A 5838-nucleotide genomic window follows, 5' to 3' on the forward strand; every position below is an offset into this window, starting at 1 on the left:
GGCAAAGTCAACTACCCAATGGGAACATTGTAGCTGACCTTTTAAAGTGCTGTCAAATATGTCCCAAAAAGGAGGTGTAGGACAGACACCAATATAATGTATGTTACAGCCCTTTCTAATCGAAAAAGAAGGAAAAATGTAAAAAACGAAAAGCGTGAACATATGCTAAAGTGGGTTTTTTTGGGAGGTTGGGGCTTGATTTGACGTTTTATTACAGTTATTAGGCACTAGAAACTGTTTCTTAGCAATTTCACCTCTTTTACTTTGGTTTGAGAGCTGTTCTAGCGACTTCGTAAACGCCGCGTGCTGCTCTGACCACGTTATTCAAAGACACCAGAAATGCAGTCCGGCACCTTCTACAGGCTGTGCCCATACTGCTTCAGCCTTTTCCTCAGTCACCACAGGTCACCGACAGGTCTGACGTAAAATTATTCTGGTTTCCCATAGACTTACATTGGGGGTCGAATATTTGCGAATACTCGAATAGCGGTGAGGTATTCGTCGGATATCCATCGAAGTGAATAATAGGGTATTCGATCATCCCTAATGAGGATATCTTGGGGAATTGGGGTACTGTAGAGAAACATGATCATGGTAAGCGTGAGCAGAAAATGGACGTTATAATGATGACTGGAGTGGGGTGAAAAGCTGCCACAAGACACAAAGATGACACTTGAAAATGGAAATAAGCAAATCAACTAAAGGTAGAAAGCTAAAGATTTTTCCAAAGCTAAGTTAAGGCTATGTGCGCACGCTGCAGTTTTGTTTCTTCAGTAAAAAAAACCCCACCCACTGGCTGAAAAACACATAAAAAAACCACATGCATTTTGGTGCATTTTCGGTCCAATGATAGGTACATTTTTCCCATGCGTTTTTCACTACAGATTTAATTAAAAGAAAAAGGTTTTGGTACCGTGTTAGTTATTGCAGCAGTCAGAAGTCCTAACATTGATACAATGTATACAAATAACTAAGTGTTATATATAATATAAAGAAATGAGGAGACAGATCATTCATTTTTTTAACTCTTTATTAAATACAGTCTCTACCTATACCTAAAGCCATTGATCCAGAAGAAGGCAAAAAACCTGGACACGTTCAGCCAATTTGTGCCACAGGGAAAAAATTCCTTCTTGACCCCGAGAAAAGGCGATCAGTTCAAGAACCCTGGACCAAGGCTATACTACAACTAACTGACATATAGGACGGTTATATCATATCAGATCCCTTATGTGGCATTCATAAACTCTTAACAGAAGAAATGGAATTAGGCCTTTGGCAGTTTAAGACGCGTTTAGGCCTGTTGGTTGAAGACCAGAAATAGCATTCCCTATTGCCCCAGACTAGGACAGATTTTATATGTCACACCACCACAAGGACCACTCCTGTGTAATTCCTGAAGAATGAAATCATCCTAAGTGATGTAGTGAGTGACTACACCCCCCCCTGTGGCTTTAGGGCACTGACTCTTCAATCTGCTGGGGTGCAGCTGTGGGACCCTATTTTCAGAGATGATGTCCTCCACCCAACCCTCAAAAAGTTGAAAGGGTCTTCAGGAGAGATGGGTAGTCGAGCTGGGCCATCAGACGGTCACCTCTGTAGCTGTAGTGTCATTTTTCCTATAGTGCCAATGTGAAATTAAACAAAAAAGTGCCCGTTTGTTATGATGTCCAAGATGGAGACCAGGATGTGACATAATAACAAAATAGGGAACATGATATCAGACATTTCTATAATACATTAATGCATTATCTATCTAATAGGATGACAACAGCTCTCCAGACCTGCATCCCACCAAATGTTAAGAGAAAATAGACACCATCAACTTGTATGTAAACCAAACTAAGTCCAGCTTTTTTTTTTTTGTTTTTTTTTTTTCCCCCTTGGTTTCTCTAAGTCCAGGTTCTATAGATGCAATGCCCAGATACCAAGATTCAACATACTGCAAAACAAGCAGATGGATAGGGATTATGTATACAGGTGGTGTCATCTCACATGCCAACTTTCCGTACAGTAATACAAGGAAATGGCTGTAGCAGAATGCCATAAAACAGAGTCCAGATATTGTTCTGTATAATCAGTGTATGATGACACATAAGGCACCAAATATAATATACCGATAGTCCTATAATCTAAGGGTGGCTTTACATGCTACGATATCAGTACCGATATTGCTAGCATGCGACCCGCCCCCATTGTTTGTGCGAAACGGGCATATCGCTGCCCGTCGCGCACAAAATCGCGCACCCGCGTCACACGTACTTACCTGCATAGCGACGTTGCTGTGACCGGCGTACCGCCTCCTTTCTAAGGGGGCGGTCCATTCGGTGTCACAGCGACGTCACTAAGCAGCCGCCCAATGAAAGCGGAGGGGCGGAGATGAGCGGGACGAACATCCCGCCCATCTTCTTCCTTCCGCATTGTGGCCGGCGGCAGGTAAGGAGATGTTCCTTGTTCCTACGGGGTCACACACAGCGATGTGCACTGCCGCAGGAACGAGGAACAACAACAGCAAAGCGATAGTATCGATAATTGGGAGCGGACCCCCATGTCAACAAGGAGCGATTATGGACATTTTTGCAACGATCCAAAATCGCTCCTTGGAGTCACACACAACGAGATCGCTACAGCGGCCGGATGTGCGTCACAAAATCAGTGACCCCAACGAGATCGCTGTAGCAAAATCGTAGCGTGTAAAGCCCACTTAACACTAATCAATATCATGGCCCTTTCTAAATTCTTCAGTCTTGCTTTCTGGATCCAGATATACTCCCTAGAAAGAAAAAAAAAATAAGTGTCAGGGAATGGACTAGAAATCTGACCAATAATGTAAAAATGGAAGATGGACTTCAATTGGTTTTGTTTATATGTGATCTGAGGTCCTTAAATTAGATTGTGACTAGATGCCCCATATGTGCACATATGTGAGAACAAATAATGTACAACAATCCCCCACCTACCAATTTTTCAGATTATAATGACATATTACAATTCATACGTTACCACATTTTTAAGTTTTGGAATAGGTGTTTAAAAGTGGTGTAATAAATGACATAAAGCTTTGAAAAATATCGCTTAACAATTACGACAATTACAACAATGAAATGTAATAATGACATTACAACAATGAAATGTTGCAATTTGAAAACAAAATAAATAAAATGAAGCAAATGCTCCTATATATAGTATGTTCCTGTATGAATACAAAACCCCCTTCCATATAATGTAGTAATGAGAATTTTTTCTCCCATAAAATCTGAAATTAAGTAACAGAATCACCAACAATGTGCGCCAACCACAGTTACCACTTGTAGTCACTGACTGAAGTCCCCACTTTGGTGTCTCCCTCCCAGGCGCCATTTTTGTGCTTACATCTCCATGTGGTGTCTCCCTCCCAGACACCATCTTTGTGCTTACATCTCCATGTGGTGTCTCCCTCCCAGGCGCCATCTTTGTGCCTACATTTCCATGTGGTGTCTCCCTCCCAGGCGCCATCTTTGTGCCTACATTTCCATGTGGTGTCTCCCTCCCAGGCGCCATCTTTGTGCTTACATCTCCATGCGGTGTCTCCCTCTCAGGCGCCATCTTTGTGCTTACATCTCCATGTAGATTCTCCATTTTTGCGGCATGGAACTCTGTGTCCAACATCCCGCCTTGTGACCTCACATGGAACCTTCATCCCCCAAGTCTACAGATTGTAACAGCAAAGACTGGTACAATATAGTACTTTACAGCCACAATCAGGAGAGTTGGAGAATAAGGCTATGTTCACACAGGTTGCTTTTGGTGTGGGGTTTTTTTCTGCATTTTTTTTATTGGTTTTATGCAAATACATGCTAATAAAAAACTGCTTTTTACCATATTAGCAAAACCTAGGAGATTCCAGAAATCTCATGCACACAAAGACACCAACTTTTTTTTTCTTACTGAACTGGCAAAATGCTGCATTTTGTAAAGATTTCTATTCTTTTAGCATTTGTTTTTGCTGTTTTTTTCACTATTGAAAGCCATGAGAGTGAAAGAAACGCAGCAGTGCATTTTTTTGGTTTATATGTAATGTAAACAAATGACGCACCAAAAACCCAGTAAAAACTGTGGCAAAAACTCTGCACAAAAACACAGCTTTTTTTACTACCAAGAGATCAGATTTTGCTGCTAAAAAGTAGCAGCAAAAATGCCCAGTGTGAACAGAGCCTGAGCGTACATGTTGGCACAAGCGTAACTGATTGAAAACCCAGTAAAGTTCCTCATTTACCTGTGTCCTTGATCCGGGATCCTCTTCCCTTCTTCACCGTCATCAATCCTGGATCCACCGCCCTCTTTGTCTTCTCCTCTTGCTCTGAACATCTGAGTCCACCAAGTTCTATAGATTCCCAGTCATTGTGACATCATGCTGGGACGTAACAATGGCCGCCTGTATCAGATGATGTCACATGTGACCTCTCCTGTTATTAACATTGATAAGTAGTAATTATATGGGAGAACATATTGGTTAGGCTCAAGGTTGTGAGGACAAGGTGATGAAGACTTCACAAAAAGGAAAATATGAGAAATATAAGCCACTTATAATAATGGATTTCTGCGCCATATTACGAGCACCTGAAATTTTATGCCTGAAGACAGCAGTTTCCTTCTTATACAACAGTGCAAAATTATAGAAATGGAGATCTTGTTTATTATTAATAAAAATGTAGCTGTTGCCAATAGCAACCTGCCCAATTTCACCTTATGCTATTTTTTGTGCTAATATTTCTGGTTGTTAATTTTTTTTTTCAGCAATAACACTGAAGCAATATGTTTGAGTTAAACAATGCATTTTCCTGCCATTTTCATACTTTTTGGGGGGTCCTGACAGTTTTTTCCTAAACTCATATTTTAGTTTTAGCTTTTTTTGTGCATATTAAAGTTTTCCAATTACATCTTTTTTAAACAGCGGCTGCTAATGGTATAAAATCATGCAATAAGTAAGAGTGGCCTTACCTATCCTCCTGTGCCAATGCTGCCCGAGCCCCTGGCAATGTTTCCACACTTTCTGCTGCGTCCACATAGACATGTGTAGACATGTGGCTCCCGCCATCAGACAGTGACTGTAGCCGTGAAGTCATGTAGTGTAGCCATGTGCTCATGGTTATGGAAGACATTCTCATAATACTGGTAGTGGTTTTCACCATGGTGGCATGGGCACTGGTTGTTCCTTGGTTAATTGCTCATTTAGACAAGCTGATCCAGGCTGTTATCCTGGCCTGTTTTCCTATTTCTTATACATAGCAGCGGACTCTGTTCTCCCTTTATTTGTACTAGTGCTAGGTACTGGAGTCAGACTGATAACTCTACAGGATACAGAGGCATACATAGAAATCATGGGGCCCCATTGCAGAATTTCTAAATGCCCCCCCCCAATAAATAAAAAATAATTTTCAGCTGGGTCACAAAAGAGCATATTTCACAACTTTACAGCTCTTACAAAGTATTTTTTTCTCCTATTGAAGCCCCTAGCTTCCCCTTTCATTGCAACCATAAAATATGATGGCAACAAAAGTGTCCCACAAACACTGTATGATTCCCCCAATAAATTCTTCCATAACACCCTCTACACGCCACGGTATGATGACCCTACTGTACTCCCCTTCAACTACCCTAGCAATGAATAGTGACCCCAACACAGTAAAATTCCGAATTGTAACCCCCTCACAGCCCTTCATGCAGTATAATCATTCTACATATAGTATAATGGCCCGCACACAGCCCTCCGCACAGTATGACAGACCTCACACAAACCTTCACACTGTATAATTGCTTACACACAGTATAATGGCCCTCATATAACTCTAGATAAAG

The 5838-nt window shown here is 41.3% G+C and overlaps 1 long non-coding RNA gene across 1 annotated transcript; it reads right to left on the reverse strand.

Moving 5' to 3' along the window:
- Positions 1-1012: 1012 nt before the first annotated feature.
- LOC142297298 (uncharacterized) lies at positions 1013-4297 on the reverse strand. Its single transcript, XR_012751747.1, has 2 exons — positions 4256-4297; positions 1013-2773 (listed from the first exon to the last, which is right to left on the reverse strand). It is a non-coding gene; the product is annotated as an uncharacterized LOC142297298 (long non-coding RNA).
- Positions 4298-5838: the final 1541 nt, after the last annotated feature.

Source organism: Anomaloglossus baeobatrachus, chromosome 1 (assembly GCF_048569485.1).
Source record: "Anomaloglossus baeobatrachus isolate aAnoBae1 chromosome 1, aAnoBae1.hap1, whole genome shotgun sequence".
Lineage (NCBI taxonomy): Eukaryota > Metazoa > Chordata > Amphibia > Anura > Aromobatidae > Anomaloglossus > Anomaloglossus baeobatrachus.